This window comes from Osmia bicornis, chromosome 2 (assembly GCF_907164935.1).
Source record: "Osmia bicornis bicornis chromosome 2, iOsmBic2.1, whole genome shotgun sequence".
NCBI lineage: Eukaryota > Metazoa > Arthropoda > Insecta > Hymenoptera > Megachilidae > Osmia > Osmia bicornis.
The window spans coordinates 4,540,872-4,555,734 of record NC_060217.1 but is presented as its reverse complement, the minus strand read 5'-3'; the positions used below and the strand labels follow the sequence as shown (position 1 = coordinate 4,555,734).

Below are 14,863 nucleotides of genomic sequence, written 5' to 3'. Positions count from 1 at the left end.
GTTGGTTGATTAAATAATAATAATAATAATAGCGTGGAGAGTAAGTTGAAAAAATAAAAGAAATGATTCGTATCACTGACGCAGGGACTTGAAAATTGAAGACGAGTTTGAGTATATGAAATAGTAATTAGTCCATTTAATATTCCGAAACGAGTTTGAATTTATGTGTTCTCGCTGGTGGTCAAGTTTGCAACCTGGATCCCCAATGTTTGTCCAAGTTATGGCCACGTAATCGCGAATCGAACATATCTTTTAGCGACTAGAATAATTTACATAATCCGGTCATGTTGTAGTTGAAGAGTTGAGTGACGATTAACTTAATTTCTCGAGTACATGATTTCACAGTAAGAACCAGGTCATATTCGGGAAGTAGTAAAACCGTCTAGAGTACTTTACGTTTCCTTCGATTGAATTGCACTCGCTCGTTCTTATGCGACGAACAAGAAATATGGTACCCCGAATTTCGTTACGTAAACTTCAGCTTTTCCGTGATTTACGGTTACCCGATGTTTCGATCGCCAACTCACAAATCTCAACTCTCTCCTCGCTTTCTCCTCGGACGGGAAAAAGCACCACTTTCGGATGGTCAGTTTATTGCAGGGGTTGTGAAGGAGGTAAAAAAAAAAAAAAGGAAAAGAAAGAAGACGGTAAAAAATAGAAAGTTTCGGAAAAGCCTCGCGCGTAGAACGTTGTATACTCCCTATTGTCTGAACCCTTTCTTGAAATGCCTTTTACCTTGCCAAACTTTCTCCGGCCCGGAGTCAAAGTCGTAAAACGGGGTACGCAGGAAATGCATTTTTTATGGTGTTTAGGTAGCTATCGAACTGTGGTCGTCGCGAAAACCAGGTAAAAATTCGAGTTTGTCATCTGGTTTTTACCTGAAAACATTGCTTTCGACTTGTAAAGCTGACTCGAAACGTTTGAGAGGCGCCTCCATATACTTATTAGAATTAGTAAGAATTAAATTTGAAGATGTTTTCCATAAAATATGAGAGGAGTTGGAACTCATCATTCGACACTTAATTATAAGAAATGCATGAGGCTGACTCGTCGAATGTGCTGAAGGGATCAAGGGATCCTACGACTATTCGCAATCTAGGGCAGAAGACAGCAGAAGATCACAAATGGTACCCTAGACGGTTGATAAATCTCTCATACGAGCAATTCTCGCAATTGGCCCAAAGGTAATTTCACTTCTGACCAACGGTAGAAATGGGGAGTGGGTCGCGTTTTCGGTTCGTCGTCGTCCAAAGAACCGGTTCCCTGGTGCAACGAACAGTCGGCCATAATACCATCATTCTCACGAGAAGACGCTGAGTGGCCATATTATTGGCCCGAGACGAAGCAAATACGCGCTACCGACCAATAAAAGATAGCAAGATTTCGCAACACGAAGGTAAAATGTTTCGCGAAAGTCTTCATCGTGGTTTCAAAGGTTTAACCCTTTACTTTGTAATATGGAGTCACATTTGTGACTCACCTTCTTCATTTTATCTTTACATGTAATATCTGAAGAACACGAGGATGAAACGTATCGCAAAGGTACCCCTTGTTCACATCTCCACTCATCTTTTACAACCCTTAAAAATCCTTCATGAATTTTTCATTTTCATCCAGGACAAAAATGGCTATTTTTTCTCTCTTCGCAACTTATCGCCCAAGAATTAAATAAGTCTCATTCCCTACCCTCTTCATTCTCAAAATAGAGAAGAACAATTTTCCAAAAAATTCACAAATTCCTAAAAGATAGCGTTTACTTCTCTATCTACTGCATTTCTTTGTTTTCCAACGTTTTTTCGCAAGCAATCAGAGTGTCTCTCGAATAGTGTGTAGCCGGTGACATGCGAGATGACCCATCCGGTCCTCTTGTCATTCAAAACCGGACAAAAAAGCACGCGGGAATGCTGGGAATGCTGATATTGAATTCAGCATGGCCGTTCGCAGCAGTGCGGTCCAGGATTCACCGAATGTATACTTGTGTGTATATGTGTGTACCGATACAACCAGTCAACTCGTTCACGAATTCTCCACTATGTGATGTGTATGTGTATACAAACCCCCAGAAGGTTTTTCAGCAGGTCTGCGAGTGTGTTGGTGAGTCGAAGCTCACGTACCCCATGGCCGATGCAGCCACAGCCGCGGGGTGGCTGTGCCGAAGCCCGAAGGGTGGGCCATAGGTTACCTTGGCAACCAGAGGGAAAACCATTCCATCCTGCTGGCGGCACATCATGCCAGGGGCGAGTCAAGCAGCTAGAAAACCCTTCGTTGCATCCTCCCTACCTAGACTTGGGACTTGCCTATAGCCTCGCCTCGACCACCATGGGGGTGAACACAACTCGATTGTACTCCGCCATAAATATCACTGGACCATCCTGACCGAGTGCTGGCACGAGCATTATCGACGATTCAGTTGGATTAAGCTAATGTTCCATGTAGAATATTTCTAGATAACCGCCCCTTCAAAGGGTACTGTTTGGACAGGATTTAGTAGAACGATGGGGTTAACGAATGGGCGTGAAGCTTCTGGGTGTGTTTAACCCTCTGTTGAAAATTCTACCAGTAGGTTTTTATATTAAATTATCGAATTATCATAAAAAATGATAAATTTTTTTTAGCATAGTGTTAAAAAGGTCATTCTAATAGGAACTACGAGAGGATACGTCCGATGCTAGATAGTTATTTTCAAATATAGCTACGCTGATAACCCTCCATCAAAGATCTACGATAACCTTAAACGAGGCGATTGACACAACGTGACGAAAGAGGCGTGTAATATGCCTATATGGCTTCTATATATCACAGATAACCCGAGTACCTAAAGCGATATAAAGCACGGTCATTTACTCTGACACTTGTGACATTCATTCACCGCGTCGTCGACGTTCGTTAATGGTAGAATTAATTGCTTTACACTTTTCATAATCGTAAATCAACGGATCGGTAGCAAGCCGGAGAAAGGAACGTAAAAAAAAAGAAAGATATGAACGGTGACACGTCGATTCATAAAATCTCTTGTATTTTCAATGATAAATGCTACTATGGTAACTTGCCACGGCAGTAAAGGTTTCTTCAAAATCGTATGTAGTCACTTTGTTGTATACTAAGGTGTATATACAGGATGTTTCACGATAAGTGCCATTCTGTTGGTATCAGAATTTATACGGTCAAGAACGTACTTTCCTATTAAACATATGTACACTGAATTAGTAACAGTCTTGCAAATTACTGCTGCGAATAACTAATTCATTCAGAACACCAACGTAAACTAAGCTTTATTAGACTGTCTCTTACCTATAACTATTCCCACTCTGATAATCAACGTGTCAAATAACATCTAGCAATGGTACGTCAACATCATTCAACAGCACTTTCACCATGAATAACTCAACATTTGTTGTTCATGTTTTAATATCCAAGCCCAGTTGCTCCAATTAAAACGCGTTCCCCTACGCCCACCCCTGAGAGATCAAACAGGGACGATGACAGTGATTGGTCGAACTAACTTCGTTTCTGCTTACGAATGCTCGCTAATTAGCGATAGGTCCGCGAGTGATTTAGGGACGAAGGAGTTATGGTTGACAGTCGGTGGTCCATTTGGCAGAGGGCAACGGAGCAAAACACGGCGTCCAACGCACACGTACACGCAACCTGTAAAACGCACAGGATGGGACGAAGGCCTGCGCCTAATTGCGGCTATATATTAAGTTTAATATCTGCTTTCGGTCGCCGCACGCAGCTTCAACGTGTTCACCGTCAAGCAGACGAGGATATTGCGGAAGTTTGCCTCCTCCCCTACCGAGGCGCCACACCACCCCCGTTCAAGATTCTATCAATGATCTCCTCCTTCTACCCCGAGATCGCGTGGCTGTCCTCTTAACTTTACGAATTTATTCGAAATCCGTGGAATCGAACTTTAAACGCCTCGATTACGCCGGATCGTTTCTACCGGGACAAAACTTATCTCTCCCTCCTCCATCCCCGCCGGCTGAATTCAACTTGATGCGACACGCGCGACTGGTATAAAGAAATTCTACGGATACCTGAGAAAGTTAGAAGCTTCAACGCAAATTACAGATTTTCTGATAGTCTGCCGGTGGACTAGATTTGTACAGCGTATTCCAGTCAACGTGGTACATAGTAAGCTTCTCAAGAGAAAATGGTGATTTAGAGGAAGACTTCATCACTCGTTTCAGTGTTCGAGGAAAAAACATAAATAATTGCTCTGGAGATGCATTAGTGAGGAAGTGTAAGAAAACAGAGATAAGATCGCAATAGAAATTTGTCATTAATGTTAATAAGCATCGATCAATCCTGCTTAAACATTCAGTACCTGTTTGTAGCTCAGTAAAAATTATTATTCATCAATGATACAATAAGTAATGTAATCATTAATGAAATTACGTCGATCCATAATCTATGGATATGTATATAGAAATAAACATAATTAATAACGCTACAATATTTCATAAATACAACGCATAAATCTAGCTCTAAAAAGGCCAAAGCTGGCCCAAAAAATGCATTTTATGAACATCTTGCATATTATTCCAGAAGAATATTTTCTTTTCTACTTCCTGATACATTATTAATATTCTGAATACCTGTTTCGAGATTTTGCTCTCAATCGATGCATACCGAAACATGTTCTGGAAAAATATATTCGTGGAATTTATGATGATAAAACAATTATACTGTGGTACATGTAAATAGTAATTATCCAGAATTCGTAGATACGAATCAATGGTAATCACATCTGTCTGCTCCTTGTACTCTAAAACATGATACAGCGAAAGTGATTTCACGTTTATTACTACCAGGGATGTATAGTTAAAATTTTGTTAAGATAATTTATCAGAACTGCAAGAAAGAAGACATATCATAGAATATCGTGAAACCACGTTGAATATTTTCCCCCCAGGACACAGAATCCATGAGTTAACTTGACTCCGCCATCGCATGCAGGGATCTTCAATTTCTTGCCACATTTCTCATCCAGTGCGATAACCGGAGGAAAAGTGGCGATAAATCGTTTCGACGACAGTTAACGTCGGTATCAGGTTGACCATCGTGCCCATCAAAGCTGCGATGCTCCGGTATCGAAATCGAAAGGAAAACGATCCCTGTCAAGCGTTCATATTTTTATTCGTACTTCAGCAATCGTAGAAACACGGACGTCAGGGATAATTAGGAAAGTTTTCTAAATACCGTGGCGAGTTTTTGCCGACTGCTGAACGCGAGAAACGCGTGGAAATCGCAACGGATTACGCTACCGGGAATTCGCAATCACGAAGAGAAAGGTGCATACCGAGCGCGTAAAAATAATCCCGCTTACGTTTTCCAAGCTTCTGTGTTACGCGAACGCCGTTCGTTCGACGCTCGTAAAAAAAAAAAAGGAAAAAAGAAGGAGGAAAATCGTAATACCTGAAACGTTTCCAACTGTCACACACATCTAGCGATACGATGGAAATTACAAAATCCAGGAATTATTGCTTGCAATGAAATTTAAAAGTTATAGAGGGTGCTTCAGAAAAAAAAAAAAAAAAAGAAATTGAATACCCTAAACGATTGAATTATCAAGTTTAAGTTCTTGTGAAGGAGACAAGACGCGAATATATGCCACGGATAGATGAAACCGCCAATATCAACACTATAGTCGAACACGAACGCGATTTACAGTCGGAGAACGATGCTCGAGAAGCAAGGCAAAGAGGGAAAAGGTGTTCGCGTCAAGTGTACTTGACTATCGTCGTTTCTTTTGGACCGAACGAAATGGCGGCGAACGAGGAACGGAGACAGAAGTTGGTGTACCGCAATAGCAGCAACGGCAATAGAGGGCCACAGCTTGTCGTAAATCTACGGGGGCGATTAAACGTCGAGTGCGAGGCTCGTACGCGTCTCCATGCGGTTTCGGTTCTTCCGCGCGAGTAACGAAACGCGGTCGAAAACAATAACGCTGGCTTTAACGACCATTTTAAGTCGCTCCATTCGCTCGGACGCGTTATCGGGCCATGGCGCTTCGTGGTTATCGGTCAACGGGCTTTTTCACCGTTCAACGAATACCACACCGAGCGGTTTTGTTTCGTTACGTGAATTTTATTTCCTTTTTGTTATTTGGACGTCGAAATTCGCGGACAAGTGGATGTTACCTTCCTGAACTCAATTACTATACAGGGTGTTAAAAAGTAGTTTTATAACACCATAGTTCTAAAAATGATTTCGGACAAGAAAATAGAATATCCGGTTCTCGTTGAACGCGGTTTAAATTCTGACACGTTTATAGGAAGACCACACAAGCGTGACGCGAATTGATTAACATATAAAGCCGGACACGTTGTGCACACTTTGCGTCCACTTTAGTCGACCGACTGAAAATAGAACGACGATTCGCGAACGAAAGATGAAAGGAGTAGAAGGCATTAGAGAACGTGCGAAGTTTGAAATTGAAACGGGATACGGAGCCACTGACAGCTGGAATGGCTTCGATCATACGGTAAATTCACCCCTCTGCTTACCTTGTCGCTTTTATTCGGTATTATTTAAGTGCTTCTGATTTATTATTTCACTGAAAACGTCGAGGAGCACTCTTGACAGATAAACGGGGTTCGTTCTACGCGTATCTAACCATTTTCATTTAAAACTAAAATTAGATTGAAAAAAAAAACCAACACAACCTGTATGCTGTTAGATTCTATCACCTTAGCAATAAAAAGGCCTTAATTGTTTTTTAAGTAAATCATAATTAATGCGACGGACAATTTTTCAATATTTAATTGTTCGTAATTAAGTAAATGGGTGATGGTCTCGTATAGAAATTTATGCATCATCAAGATATGGGTAACGCGACAGTTAAGATAATAGTGCCATTAATTCACACCTTCGATACATTTTCATGATTCGAGATTATAGGCAAAAATAGAAAAGGAATGGTGATTCAAGTGTAATTACATGCAAACCATTATAAATCTGAATAAATACAAATCCATGCAAAAAATAAAACTGTATTTATTTATAATTAGAAATACTTAATTGGCTTTATCTAGTCACTCTTTTCCCACCTTTCTGAGTGAACTTTGAAATGTCTTATTTTACTAATTACAAATACATTATTGTTAAAATGTTTGCAAATACCAGCTTTTGCTGATCATAACCATACGATACGTCATCGAACGATCGAAATTATTCAGCCGAGTAGCCGCCGTTACGCACGACGGATCGTCACGCTTAAATCAACGAGTAGATTTAATCGCGAGCCCTTTCGTGTACCGATTACAATAATCACCGGTGATCAACGGTGCGCATAAAATTACCATAAATGAATCTCGCCGCTCCGGTATCTCTTGTACAATTGCCGATCGCTTTCCCCTTCTCGTTCCAGCCAGTTGCATATGATTTTCTCTGTTAGACTTTTCCAAGGAATCAAATAACATTTACCATTTGAATTCCTTTCCTGTTTCATGCGTGCCGCGAAAAACCGGCCGCTTTCTCGAGCGAAGAATAACGATCGAACGAGAGGTAAGATAGAAGAAATTCTTAGAAGAGAATCTTCTTTCAGAGAAGAATTTCAGAGGAATCGATTAGGGCTGAATCCATGACCAATCAATGCAAGTTAGTGCGAAGATACGTGCTCGAAGAAGTGGCAAATCAACCACCAAAAGTGCAAGGATTAGCCGGCTAAACCGCGCGCTCGTGCGGCGAAACTTGAAAATTAAGGTGGGTAGAAAGAGAAAGTATTCTAGAAATGAGAGAGTTATCGCCACCATTTTGCTAAAACTCTCAAGGAACAATGGACCACAAACTTTTTGAAGCTGACTGAAAATGTTCCTATACAGTGTGTTGATGGGATGAAGTAAATGAAAAGTGGCTGATTAAAGAGTTCTAAGCATCCATAGGATTCGTTAGCATAATTATTCTAACAAATCATTAAGCAAGTAAGTCAGACACCCTCCATAAAACATCTTACATTTTTTTTTTATATGTATTACGTTATATAAATACTCTCATAGCTTTAAGTGTGACATGTATCCTATATCAGCTTATGGACTGGGAATGGTCCAAAGCTTAAATAAATAAACAAATAAAAAAAACATTTCTGCTTTGCGTCTCTTTTTAACTTACGTACGCATTCGTCCCCTCTCGGTCACCAAACGGGCAGCCCCTCTGTGCTCGTTCTAGCAGAGGCTGCAGTGACCCGAGACGGCGATCAAGCGATTCGTGGGTCGTGGCTGGACCGTATCTTCTGCCGGGTTCCCCCTTCGTTCAGCCTGTCTACATTTTTCACCGGCTCGAGATTTTATTCGCCCGCAGTGCCGCGAAATTAAGCCGTTTTGAGATATTTACGAATGGATCGGCAAGCGGGGGGCACCAGTGGACCAGCCGCACGAACAAAGAGGAACGCCAGTGCCGTCTTTCCAACACGCGGTGCCTCGTCGCGATTTGCGACCGTTGTCGCGAACTAGACACATTGCTTTTCTCATTTTTTGCCTTTTGCGCCCGATCTTCACTGTCTACCTGGTCTCGGAGACTCCTCCTCCCTGATCCCCCATCGATATTGTCTATGGAATTCCTCGAAGGATGCCGGACACCAAACATATCTGTTATATGATGTCACGTATTCGAATACATTAGTCGTTGTTCATACGGTGGCTTTTTTTAGAAGGCGAACGGATGAGGACGTGATTAAAAGTTAAAGTCGTCGCGCTAGACTGACTCGTTAACAAGTCCAGTCTCACCTGGCCCATAGATGGTTCATTCAGTTAATGTAAGGTTCAAATTGCACCTTACATAATTCGTCTTAAGATAAATATCACGTGCAACAATTAAGACATCTCGTGGCGCCATCTACTTAAGATCTAGGTTGCCATTGGATTAGAGCTGACAGTTTTGAAGAACTGAAAGATGTTTTGGTTTAGCAATTTGCTATAGTCAAAACTTTCATCGTACCCACATCTGACCAAAATACCTACAGTCTAACGTTTCCACATAATTTTGGGATCTAGTTTCAAATGCTTGCCACGAGCCATAAATTTCACGCGACATGAAAATGCGTTAGGACTTGCAATGAGTTCGAAACGCGTTAGTAATCTCCAAACGTATCACAACGGCTAGATGATCTCAGAACAGTTAGATAACTCGAACAGGACAGTAACACACCTTTCATTTTCAATGACAGTACGACGACAACTTTTTAACGATCGAACAGCGATAAGCGCAAAAATTTCTATCGTACAGACTCGTGGACAAGGATCAACGTTACTCAGACCATGTGATCACTTTATCACAAAACCAGTCGGTCCGCGTTCCGGATCCTAGACAGCGCCACGGTACGCAGCCGAGTTTTACAATGCGCGTGAATAATGGCGACGGTTAACCGTGACGACACACGTCGTTGAACCACAGATCGCTTTAAAGCGCGTGGGTGGTGATAAAGTATCTTTTTTTCTTGAACTTCTCTGTCGCGTCGATATTCATCGTCATCGACATCGAGAGATTTGTTGCCCACAGTCTACGAGTCGCGACTGCAGCTATTTATGGGTAAGTACCGACAAAGATAGAGGAATCATGGAGGGTCATCCATCTGCTCCTCCTAAAAGTAGTCCTCGAACACTGTACTCGCATTTTAGAATTATCCTCGTTCCATTCGCTGTCGAGAGTAGGAAACGAAGGGGACGCATATTGCACCGTGAACGAACGCAACGTGGGTGTCTTTAAATCCCGATGCAAAGTATAAAAAAAACTTGAAATGCGAAATGATTTCAGCAGAGGACAAGCGTACAGGTGCTCACGCGCTCTTTCATCACGCGAGTGTGCGTAGGCACGACACAGTTCCATCGTGGGGGTTAGCAATAGGCTTAAATCCCGATTGGTTGGACAGCTCGTTTCGCCGTTGGTGTGTGTGGCAGTCTGCTCTGTCGTCTACACACATTGGAAAAGGTTGTGTTAGAGGGTGTGGAAGAAAGAGGGTGGATATATATGAGGGTACACCGTTCATATATACACCGGGTGGTAATAAAGGATTCCAACAAGGATGGATGGTAAGAGGGGGAGAGAAGTTCGCTCCATTGTTCCCGGTGGAGCCCAAACGTCATCCATAAGGGTGCCTCCCATTATCTGGCGTGTATCTGCCACAAACACAGGCGCGCACACAGGTCCAGCCAGTGGGGACACACTGTACGCACACATCGGCTAAACTGGAGAGAGATCAAGTCTGCCCAGATGCGCGACATGGCGGTGCCTTTCACGGTGTGTGGAATCGGTATCTACATGGCGGCCGACTGCACTGCTATTCCTCCACCTCCTGTAGCAATAGGAGCTCTATCTCCCACGAAATTGTAAAGTCACCTTGGGAGTGAAATTTATAAGAGAGGCCCCGACCTGGCATGGCACGAGCTACGCGCACATCCCCTGTGCGTATCCTCGAAAGGAAGAGACTTCTCGTGGCGCATCCTAACACACCGTCAGACACCGTACACTTCTTTCCTTGTTTCTTCTGCTCCAGTGAGTGGAAAAAACGTGTACGGTGTTTACGACGCGTCGCTTAGGGAGAAAGATGATCTGCCATATTCGTTTCCTTTTTCTTCCTTTTCCATGGGAGGATTGGTTTCTACAGGATGTTGGAGAAAAAAAGGTTAGAGATTTATACGGAATAGACGGTACTCTGCTGGATGAATATATGAGGAGAGATTGAACGTTTTGAGATTAACTAGCTGATGTATTCCGTCTTTGCCTGGGGCAAATTGATTTTGCATACGATTCGAGCATACATAATCGCTGTAAATCCTGAACACCTGTGAGTTTATAAGAAAAAGTGACAAGATCGAGTAACTGAAGACAGCCATCATCCGTGAGAACGTATTCCTGTTATTTGTGAAACAGTGCGCGATAATGCGAATGCAACGAGGGCGTGCGAGTCGTGCGTTAATTGCTTTACCGTGGCGCTGCGAGCGGCCAACGTTTACAACTAATCGTAATGTCACTAGGCAATTCCGATAAATCACCAATCGAATACGAAGCGTTCTTCACGGTTCGTGCGCTGTTTATGCATGAACTCGTAATTAGTATAAGTAAATACGTGACGGTTAATTTATTTTTATTCTCGGTTTTATTTACACAGACTTGCAACCTGGTACGATACGATTTCGAAAACTGATAACGACCCAAGAGGAAAGCACGCGAAAAAACAACTTTTTTCTTTTCGTTTTTCGAAGTTGTTCCTTTTAAATAACGCCGAAAATAGCATCGTGACGCATGTCCTCCTTCGTCGCTCGTTTCTTATAACTTGAAAAAGAGTACAGCCGCTAATTACGCGGACAGGCTGTTCGCATAATTCTCGTTGTTTGAACGCAGAGGAGCGGTTGGCGACCGGACCTTACAAAAATAAACCAGCCGGCAATACGCCAATCTTAAAATACTCTCCTGCGTGTGATACACCGGTTGGGATTACATTTTAATTTTGCAATAAAGAATGACGTATCAAAATGCCGTTGGCAAACATTCCATCCCTCGTAAGGGGAGGCGTGTTGTTCCCCAGTATATATCTTCGCCGCTGACATCCCCATCCCGCCTGCGTGTAACGGGCCAGCAACGCGAACACAACCACCCCATACTACCCCTAAAACTCTAATTACGGCCTTACATTCCCTGCCGACCGTCTTTCCGCGCCCCCTTTTCGAACCCACCCCTCTCTTCTATCTCATATTTTCCCAACATTCTTCCTCCCGACTTCGGGGTCCTCTTCCCCGCTTTAGATACTATCCAGCCCTCTCTGCTCTGCACCATTACATGCAAATGCCACGGCTGTCTCTTTCCGCTAATAAAAGTCGTGGCAGCGCAATTTAGAACATCCGACGTAGACTACGGCTTCCGAAAGATACTCGAGACGAGACGGGGAGAGCAAGTTCGAGGAGGTACCGACGTCGGGGAAAATTATTACTCATTAGACGAGCCCTGTAGCACGCGGGCCTGGGTGTTTTTATGTTGGGCACTGGCTGTGCATCAATGTTTGATTATAAAAGGTATCAAAGACTAATTTTTTTAATCTTGGTTTGGCTAAAACAAGCACAGTGTTAAAACACAATTCAAATTATACCTCTGTATTGTCTTTTAATGATAAACTTCAACAAGCTCGAAACGGTTTATGTTCTTGAAAAAAGACTTACATTTATCGAGACTTATCGTGAACCTTCCAAATGACACCTCACATTTAACGTTCAAGCATTGTATTTAACGCGCTTGTCTTTGTTGCGACGTAATTTTGCGATTTTCTAATCTGTCCGAGGGGTGGAGCTAACGCGAACACGCATCGGATGACACTATCTAACTACGTAACTTACAACTGTTTGACAACGTTTCACCTACTAATCCAAAGATATCAGTGATACCGTTATCAATACTAGACGATTATACAGTAATTATGTACATAGATTTCTATATATTTGTACGTACAGTGTGTCAGAAAAAAAAAGTTCCATCATATACTCCTGAAATTAGTAAGAAATTCATAAAAGAAATGACGTTCGATCCATTCCAATTGGCAAGAAAATGTACAAGGTCGAGAAACATCCTCTTATTGAAAGAAACAATTGAAGGAATAGATGTTGGTCGTAGGCAGTAACGAAAGCAGAAGCAGCCATCGTCACGTTGAGAAACGTTAGGACCCACATAATGTTTAATCAGAGCACGTTGCGGCTTTACGATATTAGTCCCTGTTACGCACCCTCCTGCTTTTCACCCTTTCCACGCGTCGCTACCCTCCGGACTATCTTCCTGGCAAGCCCTTCCCGACAAAATATACCAGACTTTCAGAATCTTCCGAATATTCGGAATTTACAACTCCGAGGTGTTTAACCTTCGACACGAGGCGGAAAGAAATGTGTATTTGATGTCCCCTTCTCGATGGACCTACACACATTGGCCGGGACATTATCGCTTCATCGAATCGAATTCACGACTCGATGGCTGTGAAAGCGTAGGAAGAACACTTCATCTACGAAAATTGCATGGAAAATTTCAATCGTACGATGTAAGCTTCCTGTTCGATTATTGTCATTGCGGCGAGTTTAAACGAGAATCTTCGGGTTAAGCCAACTGTGTGCAAAAGATGAGCAAAAACAGGCTACTAACGACCTAGTTTGAGCATTACTCTCTATCACATATGTTTAACTGTTAATTTAGATCTGCCCCAAGTTCATTGTGGCTTATAACGGCGTTATTGAGTTCAAGGCAAATATCATCCTCGCAGCCACTAACAGATAATACGAGTTCTCCTTGTAATGTATCAACACTGGACTATAATGGACGAATTTCTAACTGAGTGTCCAGTCCAGAATGTACTAATCCTTCTGAAAGGTCTAACTTCTTTTTAAATTGTAAAATATCAGAGCTTCCTGAAAAGAACTTCTCAGCATTTTTCGAATCTTTAAGATTCGGCGCAACGAAAATCTGCAGCGCACGTTCCTGAAGATCGCCTACTAGTTGACTGCGAAGAAGACTTTGCCGAGCGAACACGCGTATAATAAAAGTCGCAAGATAGGCGAATTCCTTCGGGAGCTGTAGCGACCTCTCCCGCGCACCCCCTACGCGAGATGGCTCCTCTCCGTTCCTCGTCGCGATTCTTTCGTTCCTGCTCGTCGCTCGGACACGCCACGCGGACAAAGGGGAATCCCCGCGCATGCGTACTCCACACCAGCTCCTAGTAACGATTCTATCTCCCTGTTATAACTCGCGTCGACCCCACCAGGGGGGGATCCCTCGTTCGACGACCACCATCAGCCTGACACGAGCTACACAGGGTACGGTTTGTTTGCTGGTGTGCGTGTATCGCATCGACGAGCACGATGGGTTTGATTCGATTTTCGATTTCGTAGGATGATCGAAAAAAAAAACAAAATTTGCGACCAGATAGTAATTGTATTGATGCAATATGTCTTTCTTCTTATTATAGTTATTAATCGTACATAAAAGCTAAATAAATCCTATGCAATTTCCTGTCCATCTAGTTTTAAAATAAAAATAAGAAATCCTATACCTTAGAAAGAAGCTCCGATCATTGTGGTTGGAATGGGTCAAGTTCATAAGGGGCATGTTTAAAGTCGATTAACATTTCGATTTCAAAGAAGCTACATAAACCGCAATTCGAATTGGATTAATTCTAATTGAATCGAGCCAAAGTTTATAATTTTCTTTCGATCGAATAAAGAGGGGTGTGGAGGTTGGGTGGTCGTTAAGGCACAGCGCCACCACGCGAGAATTACCTTAAACGACCAAGGCGGCTCGAAAATATCGAGGCAAAAAAGCGAACAGGAATTGACCCAGTAAATTTCCTGCCCGATTTGGAGTAAAAGTCGCGTTTAAAACGCGCGAGCAAAGAATTGTCACTTTTAGTGATCCTTAAGCGATACCGCAGCCTTTAATTATGTCCCAATTAAAGCAACGCGCCCGGTATTCCTCGCCGCCTGGTTGCTACGCACGTTTTCATTCTTTTTTTCTTCTCGAACCCGTCACTATCGACGGCAAGCACGAAAAGCAGTTTCCATGAGTAGAGAACCAAATATGATCGTCTGCAAGGCGCACGACAACGATACTGTGCACAGCCTCGACACATAGAGCACTGGTGTGTACGGAATGGTGTGACAAGGAATACAGAGAGCCGAGGATGTGCACCGACTACCAGCTCAGGTTGTTCACGTACGTACGTACATGTAAGGTATAAAGAGAAGAGGCGTAATATCCTGCAACGGAGCCGCAGGACGGTACAAAGCTGGAAATGGAGCCTTGTAGTTTTTATCGACGGATAAAAGTCGTGACTAAGTCTTATCAAGGGTGTACCGTGAAAGAGCACGCCGACGTAGTCGCACGGTATCTAGAC

The 14,863-nt window shown here is 42.8% G+C and overlaps 1 protein-coding gene across 2 annotated transcripts in view; it reads right to left on the bottom strand.

Annotated features, from left to right (window-relative positions):
- LOC114879326 (homeobox protein abdominal-A homolog) overlaps positions 1 to 14,863 on the bottom strand; it is a 42,915-nt gene that overhangs the window by 10,729 nt on the left and 17,323 nt on the right. The gene's annotated exons all lie outside the window — the stretch shown is intronic.